The following is a 20,145-nucleotide window of genomic DNA, read 5'->3' as shown; positions in this document are numbered from 1 at the left end:
AAAACCCATTTGGCTAGAATTATCTAGAAGATTATTCTAAATAAATCAACAGGAATGTATCTTGCTTGGGCTAAGTCTTTTGATTTCATAATTCCTAAATAGTGAGGAAATTTTATCTGAAGGATTCTGTTTACATAATTGGTTGTCATTTATCTTATTGTTAACATGACAGTGGAATCCAACATTCTTTGAATTGTTAGAAGTAAATAATCACTAGGAAATCATAATAAAGTATTTTTCTGTCTCACATTATCAAAGGGAAATTGAATCTATTAACTTCTTCCACATCCTTTCATATGATTCAAACCTTATGTAACTTGTCTTGGGCTTTTTTTTTTTTGTATTTGAAATTCAGAAATTATGTTTCTATTGTTTTTTCTTTTGACTTTGTATCTGAAAACAATTTTTAAATCCTGCATTCCGTAAATATTTTTACACTGCTTAAAACAAAAATATTTCTAAAATCAAGAATGTATCATCTAGAGGAATTCAGTGCTGTCAACTATTTCTGGATAGCATTCAAATTTACAAAAAGGGTATCTCATAATTCAGCTGAATCATCATGAAAACCATGATTATGTTGATGTGCTATTTAAACTATCTGGGAAAAAAAATGAGGAAACACAAGAGTCCAAAATGCAAGCAGTGGGATGTGGATCAGTGGAAAAGGACCTGGGGGTGCTGGTCAACAGCAGCTGAAGATGAGCCAGCCGTGCCCAGGTGGCCAAGGAGGCCAATGACCCCTAGCCTGTATCAGCAGTAGTGTGGCCATCATGACCAGGGCAGGGATTGTCCTCCTGTTCTCAGCACTGGTGAGGCCTCACCTCGAATCCTGTGTCCACTCTGGGTCCCTCAGTTCGGGAAGGACATTGAGGTGCTGGAGTGGGTCCAGAGGAGGACTATGGAGGTGAAGAAGGGCCTGGAATACAAGGGCTATGAGGAGAGGCCGAAAGAGCTGGGGGCATCCAATCACTCTTTACAACTCCCTGAAAGGAGGGTGTAACCAAGTAGGGTTTGGCCTCTTCTCCCAGGTAACAAAGGGCAGGACAAGAGGACACAGTCTAAAGTTGTGCCTGGGGAGGTTTAGGTGAATGTTATAATATCTGAAGAATTGAATTATGATATCTGAAGAATTTCTTCACAGAAGGGGTGATCACTGTCCCTGGAGGTGTTTAAGGACAGACTCAGTGTCATGGCCTAGTTAACATGGTGGTGTTCAGTCATAGGTTCGACTCAGTGATCTTGGAGGTCTTTTCTAAGCTGATTCATTCTGTGATTCTGTACCACGTTATAACTTTATAATTATTTGATACATTATTTTCTGGTTTAAGAATATTGAAGAACTTGTCTAATGTAATTATAATTAACTTAGTGGAGTTACTCTGCATTTTTCTTGTGGAACTAGGATAAGCAGGTTTTCCTCACCTGAAACTGTGAATATATTAAAAAGCCAAGGGCAGAAATGCTTACCTGATGGTACTTTACCAGTGGGCTCTAGGCTGTGGCTCTATCCTCAACTTTCAGTGTGATATTTTCTGTCTTTTTTGAACTATTTCTCTTATATAACACCCCAAACAATTTATGAAGCTATTGTGTTGCAAGGTTCACTGACAATTTGAATCCAGTGAAGTCAGTCAATCAGTTCTAATATATTTTCTGCAAGATTCCAACCAAACTTAGGTTTCTGTAAAACAGGTAAATAAAATACTTTCCCTTTCCCTCCACAAAGGGGATTGGGAAGAACAGGACAAAGTGAAAAGATATTTATTTCATAGGGAAAGGGGGTTTATGTTTACACTCCACTTGTAAGGAAAAATATTCTCTTTCTCATGGCTTATACTTCCAAGATGCCTGTTGGAATAAAAGTTTTAAGAGGTGAATCTCCTACAAATGCAGATGTCTTTGCTGATTAATATCCTCTTAAGGGTTACATGAGGTATAATATACTGACACATGATAGGGTTAAAATGATAATTGTTAAAAAACCATATAATATGGGCTTGCTCTTGGTCTATTACCTTGATTTTTTTTAGAGAATATAGTAATATGAAAGGAATGGAGAGGGGAACCTTTTACACAGGAATAGTCCCTTCCTTTCCACCCTATGCTACAATTTTCATTATGCATGGTAACAAGAGAAGATAGAAGGAAGTATAATTTTATTTGAAAATAACACATGCATCTCAAGTGTTACCAGCTTGTCTAATTCTGTGCTTTCAAGAGAGACTTTAAATGCTTGCTGTAAGGCAAAACTGCCCTTGCCTGGGAATTACAGAATACTTCAGCGAGCTTTGCTGGATTGCTAAGGAATAAATGAATTTGGCTCTGTAAGTATGACATAGTGTACTTTAAATATACAAAACAAGGCAAAGGAAATTGTAAGTAAAGCTTTTTATCCCAGAGTATTGGAATCAATGAGCAAGGGCATAATTTAATCTCAGATCTTTATTATTGGTGATGATGGAAGAGCATGAAATAAACCAGTTTTGCTTTCCAGTCCCAAGTTGTCCAGAGGAGAGAGATTTGAAGAAAAACCATTGCAGTTCAAGTATACTTGAGCCAGAGATCAGAGAAAAAAATGAGGCTTTTCAAAATAAGTGTGCTCTACAGTTATTTTTCAAAACAGCTTTATACATTAAGAGGTACAATAAGTCATGCATTAAGTAACTGGAAATTGTTCCCTCCTTTGATTTATTAAAAAAAAAAAAGAAGAAAAAGGAAATAAAAAGGAGGGGGAAAAGTGAAATTTCCCAGTGGGAAATATCTTTAAATGTTGTATCCCCAGGATATTTGGGAAAAATAATAGGCTATTATGGAAAAGCCTCAATATAATGAATGTGCAACAACTGGAAGTGAATATTATTTTCACAGAATCCCAGAAAAAGCTGAGTTGGAGGGGACCCTCAAGGATGAAGTCCAACTCCTGGCCCTGCACAGGACCATACCCAAGAGTCACACCAGGTGTCCAAGAGTATTGTCCAAATGCTGCTGGAGCTCTGTCAGGCTGGTGCTGTGACCACTTCCCTGGGGAGCCTGTTCCAGTGCCCAGCCACACTCCAGGTGAAGAACCTTTCTCTAATATCCAGGCTAAACCTCTCTTGACACAACTTCAGGCCATTCCCTTGGATCCTGGTCACTTCACATCTGAAAAGGACTCTACATGCCAATGAAGAGTAAGCAGGGCTTACTGTATATTCTTTTTCTATCCTTGACTGTTGGATCAGTTTAGGTTCAATTATGAAATATTAAGAGGTTATAGAATGATTGTACATGAACATCTGAGTTGAAGGTGATACATATATCACTAGACTTTTTATACTATAATTTGAAAACCATCTGAAGTTGATATAAATCTGGTTATAGGCATGAGTTTTGTGACCTCTGTTTCAGATACAGTTTCTGCCTTTGGATTTAAATATTTGCTTCCCTTTTCATTGTTCAGGAAATGAAGCTTGAAACTATCTTAGCTTAAGACATTTACCTCCAAGTTTCAATATTTTAAAATCTTTGAAAAACCTTTTTAATTCATAGAAAATTTAGAGGATTTTTTTTCATGAGGACTTTGGTAAAAGGATTGTAAACTTTAAGCTTTACGTAGGAAGTGGGTATATTTCTTGAAATGTAAGATACTGAGCTTTTTCTGAGTAAGGGAGGGTAAAATAATTTTTTGTCATATTCATGTATGTGAGGTAGGACCTGCAGAAGTTTACCAGATTCTGTGGAATTAATTTTCATTATGTTTTCATCTTTTATTATATTGTACACTTTTTATCACTGCTTTGCATTTGTTTTTATTTTATTACTGTGTTATTGGTCACCTTCCTTTCAGTAATTATGACACTTTATGGATACTAGATTACTCTAATTAAGGGCTGAAAATGTGTAACATTCACAACCCTAAATTTGACTCCTAAGTACAGGATTCTGAGGTACCTAAGCAAAAGTAATACCCAAATTTAACCACTGTATGCCTTGCTTGCCCACTAGGTTCATTAGGATCTGGTCAGCTCTGACCCAGAAGTCCACAGCTCTTAACATAAGCATGACACAACCTTCTTAGAAGGCCTGCTAACTGGAACACAAATAGATCATTCCCACAGTAAATTAATGCTCAAGTAAGCTGTCTAAAGAGCTTAGGGGGAGAAACAGGGCAGAACAGGGAAAGAGAGATTTATAATGCTTCATACATATTCTGTCTTTTTTAGGTTCAAAATCAATGGCTCTGTAATCAGGTGGTGGACCTGGCCAGAAACTTCACATCAGAAAACAGTTCAGAGTCAGAAAAAGGTGGAAGGGAGCTGTATTTCTTCTAATTGTTATTTTTCTATGTACAATTCAATTTAAAAACCAGCCCACCCTAAACCCTGGCTTAGGTTGCCAAATATGTAATTTTGTCTGCGTGGGGTAGCATTCTCATGCAGCAGGGCTGACTTTTAAGAGAAGAGAGACTTAGGGTTGTTGTTCAGGAAAGTGGACAGGGCCCGTGAGGTACTGTGAGCATATGGACTGGACATTCATTTCAGGTAGCTTAGGAAGAGCTAACAATTAAAACCAGAGACAGTCTTTATGTTTCCTGGCAGCTGCATATTTACCTGCATTTACTGAAAGAATAATTTGTCATTTCAGGATTGTAGGATTGTTGTCTGTTGTCAGCCTTCTCAATTTATTGGAGTCTGTGCTGGCCCTGGTAGCATGGCATCAGAGATCACAGCCCCGTGTCCATTCTCCAGTTCTGCTGTAGGGCAGGATGGGGGCTGCCAGGCCAAATCCTGCCTGTCTGTAGTAGTTTGACAGAAGCGAGTAGATTGGAAAGTTGTGGTGGTGAATATTTGCAGGTAGTGCTAAGTGCCTTGCTGTGGGAATCTCTGGACTATATTAAATGGATTACAGGGCAGTCTGGAGATGTCAGCTGAGCAGGCTGTATAAATACAGGCAGTATATTTCATACGTGGGTGAGGGTTGTACCTTACCATACCTGTCTTCATGAGATCATGAGAATGGTCACAGTCACCATGGCAAATCCTACAAAAAAGCTGTATTCACAATGGTCTAATACATCTACAGCTTTGTGCATCAGTGTCAGACAGCATTTCTTCAGAAAGAATGGGACTCTGCTGCAGGATACATTACAGAATACTACCCTGTAATGTTCATGGGCAGGGCAGGAACCAGCACCCATAGTGGATCTGGTTACTTGGGTTCGTTCAAGAACCAACAAGATCAGTTTTTTCACTCTATTAGATTATCTCACATGGACTTGCTCACCCCCAGCATTATATTTAGGTCTTGGCTTCCCTTCCCAGCAGGGAGGTCATGGTTGGTCCAGGAATGCTGGAACCAAAGCCATGTTGGATCTCTTCTGTGCCACTGCTTGTGGCTACTGGCCTCAGTCATTACAGACCAAGGTCCCTGAGCACCCCCTGGCAGTTGTTTCCACACATACCCCCTGACCCCTGAGATCTTTACTCCAGCTGAGATTTTCACTGCCTTCTTTCCAGGCCTTTTTTTTTTTTCCTCCAAAGCCATGTCTTTTTTTTTTTTTTTTGGGAAAACCTTCTTTGAGGCCCCTAGTCTCTCATTTTCTCAAGTAGTCTATGTAGAAACACAATGCATGATCAGCCTCCTAATTGGGGGTTCTGTCTCTGTATTAATTGGAGGAGTTGGGATGTGCTGCTGTTCAGTCACAACGTTATCAAAATTTATATCCAGACTGTACAGGTTGTCAGTGGAAACTAGCAGTCTTCCTGAGGATATAAAGTTCAGTTTCAGATATTCACACTGGTATAGACACTTTCATTACCTTGCTATTGCTTAATTTTTTTTCCTGCAACAGCAATGCACCAAAGATGCCTGAAAATACAAAAAGAAACCCTGCCTGTTCTCGGGCTTTGTCCATGGGAAGTGGACTGCGTCACCATGCTAACCACAAGAAAAACATTCCAATCTTACAGTGTTCCCTGTACTCATCTCAAATTAACTTCTCCAGGAGGGATAACATTTTAGGCGCATTTGTTGAGGAGGAAAATTGAAGCAGGGAGATGATAAAGACTTACTGAGAGCTAGCACAATAGCTTGGTGGCAGGACCAGGAAAAGAGGAAGAGATCTGACCTCACTCTGGTCTCTTGGAGTACTTAATTGTTGTAGGGGCCTCCAGTCGGTAATGAGTCTAAGACAGTGGAAAGCACAATTTCTCACGGGGGCGGGGGTTGTGGTGAAGATGTTCATTTCTCTCCTTTTGTTTGAGAGCTGTCTTTGAAGGCATTGTTCTTCCACAGCTGCAGTAGCCTACATTCATTGTGATAATTGTGGGACAATACATAGAATGGATGATTGATACATGAGATAAAGTTGTGTAAGAATATTACTAGACGATCATATGGAGATAATAAATTACACAAAGACAGCTCAAAGAAATAAGCTAAGGACAATTTTAGTGGGGTACAATGTGGGAGATGGCACAGCAGATCCAAATAGGGATAAAAATGAGTAAGAGAAACAGCAACTAAAACATTTGCTGGACAAGTCATATAACAGGACATGAGTTAAAGTACTAAAGATAGGTGAGTAGCTCATGGGCAGAAAAGGAAACAAATTCTCTGTGCTCATGAAGATCTCTGTACTGCCTATGCACCCTGTCATCTTTTTTTCCATATAAGAAGGAGCTGGAAGTGCACTTCTTTGTTTTGGTAGGAAATCCAGGTTTATTTACGGGGTCTGGATTTTTAGTAGGTTGAGTCTGAGAGTTACCACAAAGCTTGCAGAACAGTCTGGACATATTCAAAGAGTCAGTAAGGTGCCATAGTAAAGAGATTGTTGCCTTACAAAATGTGAGGTGAGCTCAATGCTTTCGAAGCAGAACACATATCGGTGTTCCTATCTGACGGGTGTAAGATGTAGAAAGCAAAGAGCAGACAAAGTTTGGTTTGGATTTTATTTTATTTTTAAATTCTTTTTTGAGGCACCCTTTGTAAATTTATTGCCAGTTCCATGTTAAGATGTCTGAGAGACAGGCTTTCTTACATTTTCCGGCTCTTCTAAATTCTCACCATTTTTCAATCATACTGTATGGCCTTGACAGTTTGAACTCTCAGTGAATATAGTTTTAAGAACACCTTGAAATTTTTTATAATGAAAGAGTAGATTAAAAAGGGAAGATGCAATTTTTACTACTAAAGGAGTATCTGAAATAAATATACTCACTTATTACTAACATTCCTCTACTGAGTCCACCACTTAAGTTTTTTAGTAGATATGTAATAAACATGGTTGCTTCAGGAAAATTCAGTGGAAGGAGAAATGGTTTAGGCACTTCTGCCAACTGATCACCCTGTGGCTATGGGCTTCTCGTCCATCTGAGAACAATAGCTACTCCATAATGCTGTGACTGCCTCCTCGGTGAGCTTGCTCAGAATCCTCGCTCTGAATGCAGAAGAAGGTGAAGGGGAAGCTGACTTTCCTTTCTCACTGTTGAACTTCTAATACAAATGTTGATCTCTACAATATGTATTACTGCTTTCAGTCAACAGACTATGATGCCTTAGGTCTCAATAATTACACCCCCCTTGCCTAACATGACCGGTATTTCTAAATGTCTGGTATATTCCATAGATGGGTTGTCTGTGGCATAATATAATCTTAAGGACTTTGATCCAAACTTGTTGAAGGCAGTGGGATGTGTCTGTTGACTTCAGTGGTTTTTAAGGGGTGTGAAACAGATAGAGGATTTGGACTAGAGCATAAGTTTAACAGCTAATACTGCCTGCAGCAGCGCAGCATTTTCCTCACTATGTTAAATCACCTTTAAGACCTTTAAAGAGGTCAAATTTTTCTTCCCCTCTCAAAATACTGAAAACATTTTAGTAACCTATGCTAATCTTTTGCAATACTCTTATTTGAATATCATGAGCATCATGAGCTGCATGATGAGCACAGAATGTTGTGAAACTTACGTGTTTTAAATTTTGAAGCAAGGTTCATTCATGACATCATGTGTCAAGTTTCATCCCCCAGGGAAGGTGCGTGTGTGGTTTTTGTTTTGCTTCTTTTGGTTGGTTATTTTTTTCAAACTGAGTTATTAGGCCCTGAAAAATGGAAGTGCTGATATAATCTGAAACATATTTCCTGAAGGGCCCCGTTAGAGCAATAGTCTAAAAGTCTAATAAGTCCCATTGTGAGAGTCATTTGTCATTTTATCCCTACAGGCAAATTTTTAAAGGTTAGTGAGGGCTATTTGTCAAAGTTAAATGCTGCTTTAAATTTTGTTCTCAAAAACCAGGCGTTTTGTGAATATTCCTCGTTGTCCTCTTCAGATTATCTTGGTAAAAAAAAAAGGTTGGAATAGGATGGATGGGGAACAAAGCGTCTGAAGCGAATTGCTTATACACTTAATTCTGAAGAACAAATTTGTTGTATAAAAAGTTTCAACTGAGCCTGCACAGTTTTGGTCTGTGCCAATAGCCAATAAGTGGAAAAATGCAGGTATTTTTTAATAGGATTAGTTTAAAAGGAGAAACTACTTCAATAGTGGCTAAAAGTATAGGAATCTTGCTGTTTGTTCTTCTCTAGATGGGAATGCTATCTTGAAATTCCAAAATGTTGTCAGGATAGTTTCAAGTGTTTATACTTGTTGATGGAAATCAAGCTTCCAGTCTAGTGAAATCCTTCTACTTAACTCTGATAGAATTTAACAAAATTTTGACATACAAAGTATTTACAATAGTAGGAAAAAGGATACAAGAACGCTGCCTTTAAAGTGGCAAAATGATTCATGGTCATTGCTTTTTAGCATGTTCTTTAAAGCATAGTGGTATGAAAATGCTTACAAATGAAAATTGTATTCCACTTAACTATGGCATTGGCATTTTACAGGGAGTTGGGTAAGTACCTTTCTCCTTTTAATTAAAGAAGTCTAGTGGGGATTTTGTATTTTTCATCAAGTTACTAGTTATTTTGTCTGACAGTGCAAAACTGGAGAGTTGAGATAGATGACTTTATAGTAAACTTGTTGTAGGCTTATAGGATCTGATTTAAAGTAGCCCATAGAGAAGTGATAGTCCTTCTGTGTACCTTGATCATCAGACACCCCAACAGATAACACAAATAGCAAAACAAAAAAGGGAGTACTTATTTTTCCTGATTTTTTAATCAGCAAACTCTTCCCTAAAGATGGATCAAATCCTCTTATTTAATTTATTCAGCATAAATGAATTAAATTGAGACCTGATTAGCCTGCAGTTGGGAGAATCTCTCTGCAATGACTTGGAACACTTGCTAGGGATTAACCCCAAATCCCAATTCTTCTTCACTGCCTGTTCTAGTAGCATCATTTGTTCGTGACTTTAGAGTCCTTCTTTCAGAGGTTACTGAAATACTTACATGCCTTTAACCTTTCACATTTTTAAATGCTTATGATTAACTTCATCAGCAAGAATTTTCAGAGAATCAGTCTGTGATTCAGTATTTATGAAGCTGAGTGCATGAATTGCACTGAAGTATTATTTAACTCTAAGCAGTAGAAGAATTGCTGTGATTGTAAAGTAGTAATTCCATTAGCTTGCTGTCGAGATATGGATGCATCTTTTCTGCTGAAGACAAAAGCCCTTGTGAAAGTACTTGCTCATTATCCTGAAATAATAGGATAACACTATGCAGTTTAGTATGAAAAGTTTTATTCTTACATCAACAATATGTTAATGATAAGCATAACATTTGCCTATTGACAGACTGATTTCATCAGAACAATCAATCATTATGTATCTAATGTTTTTAGAAATTTTACAAAGAAGTTGCATTTTTAAGGCCAGATCATAGCCAAAAGGTGGCAGTATTCTATTCAATATTCATTTACAAAACAGTACAAAAATGCATGTATTTATTGACACTTTGCTTCTAATATCAGATCAAACTGGATAATTGTATCCTAAAAATAGTGTCTATTTATGAAAAGGACTTATTTAGACTGAATGTACAAATTAAATTTGTTGCTTATACCTTAAAGTTTGCAAAAAAGAATCTAGTTTGTAAATTTTAATTATTAGGTGTTTAGTGTTTCACATGATACCTACGTTGTCACCAAAAGAGAACTCTGTGGCCTGGGGGTTTTTATGAAGTGCTTAAGAACATTAGAACTTTTTCTGTAAATGTTGGCAGAGTTAACTCATTTTACCTTCAAAAAGAAAGAAATTAATCTCCACATGCTTTTAATATGAGCCAAAACTGCTGCATTAAAACCAATTTGTTTTATACACCCTAGAGATTGGTAATATTTTTCATTAAGTAAGTATGGGCTTTTTTGTGCTGAGACAACAATAACTTGAAGAATTGCTGAAATATTGCTTTTCCTGCCTGCCAAGTTGTTTAGCTGTACATCAGTGGTTTGTGTCAGGATAGATTGAGATTGAAGTTTGACTATTAGTAGGAGAGAATGCTTGCAAGTGCAATTATGTTCAAGCAAATATTTCCATGTAAATTTTGATCCATAGTTACATCAGATGTTATTATGGATTTACTGTAGTTATAGAGTAAGTTTAAGTCAAATAAAGTAAATATATATTCTATTTTAATGTAGGAAATACTTCTAAAAATCACTTCTTGTCACAGTCTTTTAGAAATATTTAAGAATGAAGGATCTATTCTCCAAATATTGGCTGTTCCAGTTTCCTGTTAATATTTTTCATTGTTTTTTTTCAGTGTTGAAAAGTTTTGATAAATGTTATATGTGAAATGGAAGAAAACATGATTCAGTGGGCAGGACATGGGAAATCCAAACGAAATGGTACTGCTTTTTAATATGCTTTGGTATTCACCTCCAGTAGAGAATAATTCACACCTATCAATCTTTTTTAATGTCAAGCAAAACATGGTACAGTTCCCAAGGGAACTGGAATTAATAAGTCTTTTGATACATCACTGACTTCTCTGTTTTGGCACTTAATTTTCTCCAATAGCCCACCCACTGAATCTCTGAGGGCAGTTTCTTTTTCCAGAAAAAAAGGATGTGGCACATTTTTATTCAAGAATCATTGTAGTGTTCTCACATGGACAGGAAGGTGATGTGAAATTTCATTCTTTATATAATCAAATAAGGCAGAGCATTGTATCAGTAGCACAAACTCTGGAAACATCATGAAGGTAAGAATGAAGGTGTTGGACAGACATAGTTGAATACCACAGATACAACTAAGAAACTGCTCAGAAGACCAAAATGGATGATGTTATTTTTTTACCAACAAATCATCAGTTTTAAATATAAAGTCCTAAGGAAGAGCAAGTGTGCAAATGCTGACTTTGCTAATAATCTATTTCCTGCTGGGTTCCAGTGTTTGTGATGCATCTTCTTCTAGAGTTTATTCCCAAAGAATATTTTAGAAAAGCTTACTTATATAGAATGGCCTAGAAATTTCTTGAAATTATTTTGGGAACAAATCCAGATAGTGAAAACTGTGGGATATATTCTTGTATATGGATATTGAAAAGAACCATTGCTTATGGCAGTGTGCTCCCAAGATACTGAATATATATCCCTAGAGGAGTAGAGGGATATCTTGTCAGTGATGTGTCACAGTTTAAGCAAATTTGGTCAGGAATCACAGCACAACTACAGTAATAATATTTTTTTTACCTTACCCTTCAAATGATATGAGCACATCTCCATCTAAAAGCAAGAGCATATGCTTTCAGTAAAGTGTAATTGTCCTAGCAGTCCTCATGTAGGAGAATATGCCTTATGCATGTGTAGTTACATAGGAGAGCAAATGATGCTCACTGTTTTCTTTTTGTAATTACAGTGGGAGGGATTTATGCATTAAGGTATTAAGGGTAAACTTCCTTGTGATAGTATGTAAATAGAGCTCTAGGTTTATGTTTTGTCTCCTAAGAGAAGGATGAGCTCCCTGAACAAAACAGAACAAGTAGTGGAAGGATTTGGAAGGTTTTTATGTTCATGCACAGGATGAGGTTTTGCATCTGCTGAATGCAGGTGTGCTCTATACCATATATTTGCTGCTGTGGATGACCAGTGCCTGTGCACTTGCTTCTAGGGGCTGCTTGTTCTGTACTCTAGAGAGGCCATGGTTTCCTGTTGAACCTCTGCCTTTGTCAAAACCCTGTTTTGTCCTGATGCCAAATGCAGCAGTAGGTAGAATGGGAGACACTGCACGTGGATGGCCATTGCTGAAGTGCATGTGTTGCATCATGTATTGCTCATCAGGTAAGGGTTATCCCTAAGGCTTGCTGGCATTTGAGTAAAAATATAACTGGCTTGAAAATTTTTGTCCTCTGTGTTCCTCCAAGAAAAACTTGTGATGTGCAATAAATTAGCAGTTATTACCAAACTGTGTTGGTGTTTCTGTATTAGACCTTTTAGGAGATAGATTCCCAGCAATGTTTCCAAGCTTCAGTTCTGATCAAACAGACTTGTTTAACTTTAATAGATTTAATTGGTGAGCAAAACTTGCCAAAATCTAGTTTATTACAGTTGTATGCCTCTACTCAAGATCGCTTTTGGGGAACGAAGGCAGGGCAGGACATAGGTTCTAGGAAATTTTGTGCCTCTTAGGAGATTTGATATTATTTAACTTGGGCAATAAAATGCAAATCAGTCTGCAAGGGAAATATAATTCATATGAAACAGTGCCCAGCTCTCTTGGAAGTTATAGGGAGATTTCTCAGGGACTGAAATGGAGTTTGATATGCTGCACCTCCTCTGAAGATACTATTAACAGTGCCATTGCTAAAGAACATACAGACTGTGGCACTGATCCTGTGCTGTTTGTGTGCTCTGAAGTTGCTGTGAAATAGTAAAAACTCCAGTTTTTTCCTAACATTTTTCTCAGGTCACACATTTTGGAGAAATACATTTGGTGAATGTCATCATGCACTCAATATATGTTTTTCTCTAGAGGATTTGGGGCTTTGTTTTGAGGGCTGTTTTTAATTATGCTGTGTGCTTAATTACAGTATTTTAAATTTCCATTTTTCTACCTAAAATTTAGAATGTTTTCAGGACATTTTTATATTTTTGGAGAAATTCCCAGTTTTCCAATTTCAGTTGTGTTGTACATGGGATAAGTGTCTTGTTTAATTCATCACATTTTTCCTCCAGGTATGCATAGGAGAGACTTGAAAGAGAATTATTTCTTGCTGGAGCTTTAAACTGAGAGCCCATTTTGGAACCTTTTGAGGTGGGCTTCACTGGCTTTAGAGAACTTAAAATAGTAGAAATAGTAAGATACTAAGATAGGATTTTTAAAACTTAGAGCTACTTCTTTTGCCTCCTTGAGCATGATTTGATAAAACTTTAGTGAAAATGCCCAGATGGACAGTTTTTCTTGCATGCATCAGCCTTTATGTCATATGTGGTAATGTCTAAGATCACCTGTGAGTCAGTTTTTAAGCTGGCTCACTAAAGAAGCAAGGCCTCTGCTGTCATGCCACAGGGACCCCTGTTCATCCCTTTGTAACCTGCAGGTCAAATCAGTTTAAAAGTGGGGTATAGATACCAGAAGGGAAAATCTTCTGCAGTAATTCCAGGGACTGAAGACAACCCCTGAACTTATTTGTTCATGTGCCAGAGAATGAGAGACTTGATTTTCAGCAGGATTTCCTGGCAGCCAGGTAGAGCTATGCTTACATCAGATCATCAGGCATGTAACTAGTGGCAAAATGTAGAGCAATACAAGAGTCTCTAACCCAACAGAAAAAAAGACAAGTAGATAGGGAGGACTTGAAGATATGATTTCAAAATGTGCATGTGTTAAGGGGCAGCAGGGACTGTTGATGTTCAACCCGGAGTCACAAAGACAAAATCAGCTTTTCCTATTCAAGAAATATTTGGCTGCAGCTAATCAAGTGCAACAAACCTTAAACACTTATTATTAATTGCTATCTTGTTGTGGTTCTATTTCTGGAGTCCCATACTGTTGTTAGCAGATTTCTAAAGTCCATACCTCCTCAGTGTGTTCTTATGGCTGCAGATCTTCACAGCACAGACTCCTTCTTCTGCATGTTATTCTCTCTCAGTTCAGGGCTCCTTCAAGGCTCTCCCTGACTGGCTACCCTGCCCCCTTTTATCCCAGTTATCTTCATTGGTCACAGCTGCAGCCCATCAAGGACAGCCAGGACCTCCCGGGGCAAAGCCTATACACAGATATTCAAGTACAATACACTTCCTCTACTACATTTCCCCCTTTTCTTTTACTTACAGAACGAAGTTTTACATACAATACTTCAAGTACAATACATGCATTTCCCCCTGACTCAAAGGCCATGTACCACACACATAGCTCTTTGCTCAAAGGCCATACTCTTTCACAGCTCCTTGACCCAAAGGCTATGTTCTTTCACAGCTCTTGGCTGTCTCATCTTCTACCAACTATCATGTCGGGATCACCAATTGTTGTGGTTCTGTTTCTGGAGTCCCATACTGTTGTTATCAGATTTCTAAAGTCCATACCTCCTCAGCATGTTCTTATGGCTGCAGAGCTTCACAGCACAGACTCCTTCTTCTGCATGTTATTCTCTCTCAGTTCAGGGCTCCTTCAAGGCTCTCCCTGACTGGCTAACCCACCCCCTTTTATCCCAGTTATCTTCATTGGTCACAGCTGCAGCCCATCGAGGACAATCAGGACCTCCGGGGTCAAAGCCTATACTCAGATATTCAAGTACATTTCCTCTACTATACTATCTAATGTATCTACAATTGAAAATGTACCCCTCTACTCAGCCCTAGTGAGCTGAGCATCTGGAGTATTGTGTCCAGTTCTGGGCTCCTCATTACAGGTGAGTCATGGAGGTCCTGGAGCTGGTCCAGCTGAGGGCTACAAAGATGATTAAGAATCTGGAGCTCTTACGAGGAGAGGCTTAAGTACAGGGGCTTGTTCAGCCTTGAGAAGAGATGATTGAGAGGGGACATCATAAATGTCTACAAGTCAGGGAGGATGTCCAAGGATAGATCCAGGCTCTTCTCAGTGGAGCCAAGCAATAGGATGAGAGGCAATGGGCAGAAACTGATGCACAGGAAGTTCCACCTGAACTTGAGGAAGAGCTTCTTTACTGTGCAGGTGACCACATACTGAAAGAGATTTGCCCTCTCTCCAACAGAGATTGTGGAGTCTCCCTCAAGAACCGTCTGGACATAATCCTGTGCCATGTGCTCTTAGATGACCCTGCTTGAGCTGGGAGGTTGTACCAGATGACCCACAGGGTTCCCTTCCAACCTCACCCATTCTATGAATGTATAGCCACACAAGGTAAAGGAATTTAACATCCAAGAACCTAGCACTCTTAGAAAATTCCTGTCAGTTTTGTGGATTTCTGTACTGAGTCTCAGTCATCCTAAATTTATCTGAAATTATTAAAAATCTAAATAGTAGAACTTTAAAATGTTGAAAATCCTCAGGGAAAAATACAGCCTCTAAAAAGACAAGGCACATCCATATGGTTGATGAAGCTTAAAATACTTTACTTGATCTTTCTGGCAAGCAGCCTATAATCAGTCTGCAACAAGACCTTTCTATGTATCAGACTTTAGGAACTGCTGAACTCATGAGAAATATGAAAGTAGAAGTGAACTTGTTCATACTTCTTTTCCCATAGTGGTGAAGTAATGATCTAATACATGACTGAGAGGAAAGGTATGGGCAGTGCTGCTTGAAATCATGACCCCAAGGGCCTTGCTCTTTTGGGTTTAGGTCAAAGCTATAGCAAAGGTGGTGTTTTCTATTCCCTTAAAAGGATGTCTGTGTTGCTAACACAGGCCCTTGGAGGCATGATTAGTTACTCAGAAGAAAATGCTTGTCCTCCGATTGGCAAAATGTGTGTAGAAATCACAGCTGTTACTACAAATAAAATGAACATGTACTCAATAGCTGTAAACTCTGAGCTTGGACAAAAACTGTCTGGCTCTAGCTATTGCTGTTCGGGAAATCAAAATTTTTTTCATCTATGTGTTGCTTTGTCCTGCCTAAGGATAAAAGGGTATAGATTTTGAAATATTGGACTGCTTATATAGGTACAATATTTAATGATATTCCTTAATGAAAATGTTTGAGCTGATTGACTTAAATGTTGACATAAATGGAAGCAATATCTGATTTTCATAGAAAAGCCAGTAGACTGGCTACCTGCTTGAGAACAGAAACTCACATGAAACTGCCCAAAGCAGAACACTTTGTAGATAGTGGGGTTCCAGAGTGTACAATACATGTTCGTTGACAGACTATAAAACACCAGGAGGATGTCTTACAAGGTGTCTTCATATTTGCATGAGTGTTATTAGCTATTCTCTCCCTTCATAAATCAGTATACTTCTAAAGATTAGGAACAGAACTGTTTAGGCAGTTTCATGCAGGCTTGAAAATAAGGGATGATTCAACAAGCTGCCTTATAAACAACAAGTCTTCTCAGTTCACTAAAAATTCACTTTTCCAGGTTTTAATCATCAAAGTAGCTTGGAATACAATTCAGTGTATTTGTATTTTGATTTCACTGCTGATAGCTCATATGTCATCCTATTTATATTAGTTGTGCTGAAATTAAAAGAGAGTTGCAGGATCTGGATCAAGATATTATCTGCCTCATTCATTGTAATGGAACTACTCACTGAATGAGTGTGAACAAGACAGATTAATGCACATTTAAATCCATGGGCTCAAGTGTAACAGTTTTCATTGACAAAGAAAATTATACAAAGGAAAGTCCTGTTCCTGCAGATCTTTGTATCTGTTGCAAACAAGGAATAGCTAACTTCAGGATAGGGTAATTAAGGATTAAAATGATCCCAATATATTTCAAGTCATATATAAAAAAGAAATTGTCTCCTAAATTGAGACAAGGGAGTGCAAAATAAAATTACTACAGGAAATACCTTTTTGCTCTGATCATGCTAGAGATCTAATTCTGTGGCCATCCTTTTTTCATCATTTGATTGATTGATCAACTTTTCCTTTAGTGTTCCTTAGATTTGATTTTGCCTCTGAAAGCAAACATGATAAATAGAAATGCAGTGTGACAAATACAGATCAATTATAACAGTCCAGAATATTGATTTAGAAATTCACAGTTCTCCTTGTAGAACAACAGAAATATTTTGTATAGGAAGCACTTGCCAGTATTGCAGAAAGCCTCTCAGAGCTCAGAGGTAATGCAGTAGATCTAGACTGTAGGAGCACCAGGGAGGTGAGAATCTTGTCTTCCAGAGAATTCCAGCTGTTTAGCACAAGCCTTAGAGCAGATATCTTACAGAACTATCCTGAAGCATAATAGTAGGGAAAAGCATCTTGCAGATTTATTTTTCCTCTAATTTTAAAAACCCTTTGTCTTTGGCACACATTTTCAGAGGTGCCATATTTCTTCTTTTCAGGTCAGTATATATCCTGGAATAGGCTAATCTTTACCAAAGCCAAATCCAAACCTACCCTCTTCTCAGAGATTGTAGGAATGGGAGTTTGAACTTAGTGCAAATTGCAAAATGTCTCTTGTGTGCTTCAAGTACAATGTAGGTACAACTTACCTGTGGAAGTATGGAAGAGCAGTGGGATCAGGTTTCATCCATTCCTTCTGAGTTTCAAGTGTTCTAATCACCTCGGTGATTAATAAGGTTGTTGGCACAATCATCATGGTGGGCTTCAGCAATTAAAGAGCACCAAATGACTGAATTTCAATGAAACCTCAGGACCTAAGCTTGGGAAGTAGTGGCCATCTCTAAACCCCTGTTTAATGTGTCACAGCATTCTGAGTTTGACACCATTAGTGTAACTTCTCTCAAAAAGAGAGAGGTTTTTAGACATGAGATTTCTGATAATACCATTGAGCAAGGAGGAGAAAAATTTCACTGCAGGTGTATTCATGTTAAACCAACTTTCACTGTAACTTTGGGAATTTTTTCAGTAGGACAAAAAGTCAAGTGACTGATTAGCTTCCCCCATTGACTAATCTGTCAAATCTTCCTGCATGCCAATCAGAATTTTACCTTTAAAGTGGAGGAAGTAGTTCTTAGGAGCTTAGTTTTAGAATTATTCATGTCACAGAATGGTAACCAAATAATTAGTGGGTTGAGTAATTTCATACGCTGATGTGCAGAGAATGCATGTAAGAATTGTTTGAATCATAACTGGGTTACTAAAGATGTGGAATATGTGGCTGAAATGGCAGCTTTTAATACTGTTTGCAAGTAAAAGAATTTAATTGTCCCCATTGTTTTAATCTATATTTCATTTTACATTGTATTGTTCAAAGGAGGCATCAATAATCCAGTTTTTCTGCTATCATCTGTGTGTCCTCTGTGTCTTGGTACTGCAGATCTTGATTATTGAATGTTCCTCATGTCAGTGCATCCATGCAGGACTGTAATTGGAAATAGGAAAATCTGTGATGCTGCTGTGAGTTGTTCCTAAGGGAAGAGTTGCAAAACCAAGCAGTTCTCTGGGGTCTTAGACTGCAAGTTCCATAATGCAGTGTGCCATATGTGCATAGCAAAATTGCAAACTTTGGTGAATTTTCATCATCTCCATTGAAAGAAGAAATCTTTTTAGTGGTCCTGTAGGCAGTATGGATGGGAAGATCATTAACACGTACTGTAACTATGTCCCCATATTGCCTAAACTTTACTTGAAGTGGGTAGTTAAACGTTGTTGTCAGAAGTCTGGCACAGTTCAGGAGCAGGATTCCTTCTGTCATCCATTGATCAGTTGATAGCTCTTACGAGGGGCTGCCAGGAGAGAAGGAAATCACTTGCTGTCAGTACAAAAGCATGTTGGCCCTGGTGCCTGGCCCATGCAGACAGACATGGGAAAAGTGTGCCTGTACTGGGGCCTGGGGTGGAGCCCTTCTGTCACCTTCTCAGTGACAGGTTCTCTGTTTGCACACAGCTTTCTGTCAAGCTTTAAAATCAAACCAACTTTTTGGAATTCAGAGCTTGCTCTGAATTCCAAAAAGTTGGTTTGATTTTAAAGCTTGACAGAAAGATATGGCTCAAATAACTCATGAAGCCTCTTTTAAACTGCTGGTGAAACCTTGACCAGGTTCCCATCAATGGGAAGGTTTGAAAGCTGGAGGTTACAACTGTCTTGACCAGGATTAGACTTTTGCCTTGTGAATCTGTGCATGGCTTATAATTAAGTTTCCAATTCTTTTTAAGGATGCTGAAAAATATGTGGTGCCCATTGACTTTCTGTAGGACCTCAATAGGATGTTAACATTTCAAAAGACAAATTTTTTATCTACTAACTTCTGATAAGAATTTAAGATCAATTTTAGACTTTTAAATTTGATCTTTTAGCTACTCCATTAATTTAAGGAAGCAATAGGGCCTGTCCTACCTGTAGCTACTACTAAGGTGAGCAGGTAGAAACCCCACAACCTTGCACTGCAATCTAGCCATTTGCTGAAAGTGCAAATGTTCTTGCTTGCTTACCAGTGAGCTGTCAGCTGGGATTTCCTTTATTCTGCTGTATCATTGCTGCTTTCTCTTTTTGCTCTTCAGGTTAATAAAAAGCTCAATATAAAAATAAAATTGTGAAAATCAGAACTGATGTATGAATATGACATTCAAGAGCTTTTTTTTGTCTTTCTTTCTAAAGAGAGGCAATATTTGCTGAATGTAAGCACTATGTATGGCTCTGTGGGTGAGCATACCAGAGCATGTTTCTGAGCCTTTTTGCAATAAACTGCATGATCATACTTTAGCTTTTTTGATCCCAGAATCTTAACACCACCTTCCAGCCAGTGACCCTATAATGAATGTTGCATTTACATTACCAAATCTCATCACCATATGTCCGTGAGTGCTGAGGGGCTCAGATCAGTTGAAGACTGCTGAAGTTAGGTCTGTGAAATAAAATACAACTCCTATTCTTAGGTGAGGTATTTCTGCAAAAATTATGTTTAACAGTATGGATGCCAAGGAGAAACTAACTTGAACTGGGTTTTTCATGAAGAAAATAGTTTGTTAAATACTGACAGAGAGACTAAGTAAGCTGCCTGAGGTTTAGTTTGTAAATATACATACAACAAACACAGGAAGATAACTGTACTAGTTAAGAGATTGTTACTAATTTCCAGGGTGCATTTTTTTCAATAAAGTTATCCATGTGCTTTGAGGAGATAGTTCAGATTGTTTTTCCTTAGAATGATTGATAACAAAGGGC

General features: G+C 38.1%; 1 protein-coding gene across 6 annotated transcripts in view; it reads left to right on the top strand.

Moving 5' to 3' along the window:
* Positions 1-20,145, top strand: part of LOC143695356 (uncharacterized) — a 55,327-nt gene that overhangs the window by 2,851 nt on the left and 32,331 nt on the right. Inside the window, exon 2 of one of the 6 annotated variants that reach the window (XR_013184481.1) lies at positions 2,872-3,060. The exons of 4 other annotated variants lie outside the window; for them this stretch is intronic. The gene's annotated coding sequence lies outside the window, so the exon portion shown is untranslated. Of the gene's footprint in view, positions 1-2,871; positions 3,061-11,187; positions 12,210-20,145 lie in introns of those variants that run through there. One more of the 6 variants, XR_013184476.1, reaches the window with a different exon arrangement.

Source organism: Agelaius phoeniceus, chromosome 1 (assembly GCF_051311805.1).
Source record: "Agelaius phoeniceus isolate bAgePho1 chromosome 1, bAgePho1.hap1, whole genome shotgun sequence".
In the NCBI taxonomy this organism is placed as follows: Eukaryota; Metazoa; Chordata; class Aves; order Passeriformes; family Icteridae; genus Agelaius; species Agelaius phoeniceus.
The sequence above is the reverse complement of the archived record's forward strand: the minus strand, read 5'-3'. Positions and strand labels throughout refer to the sequence as shown.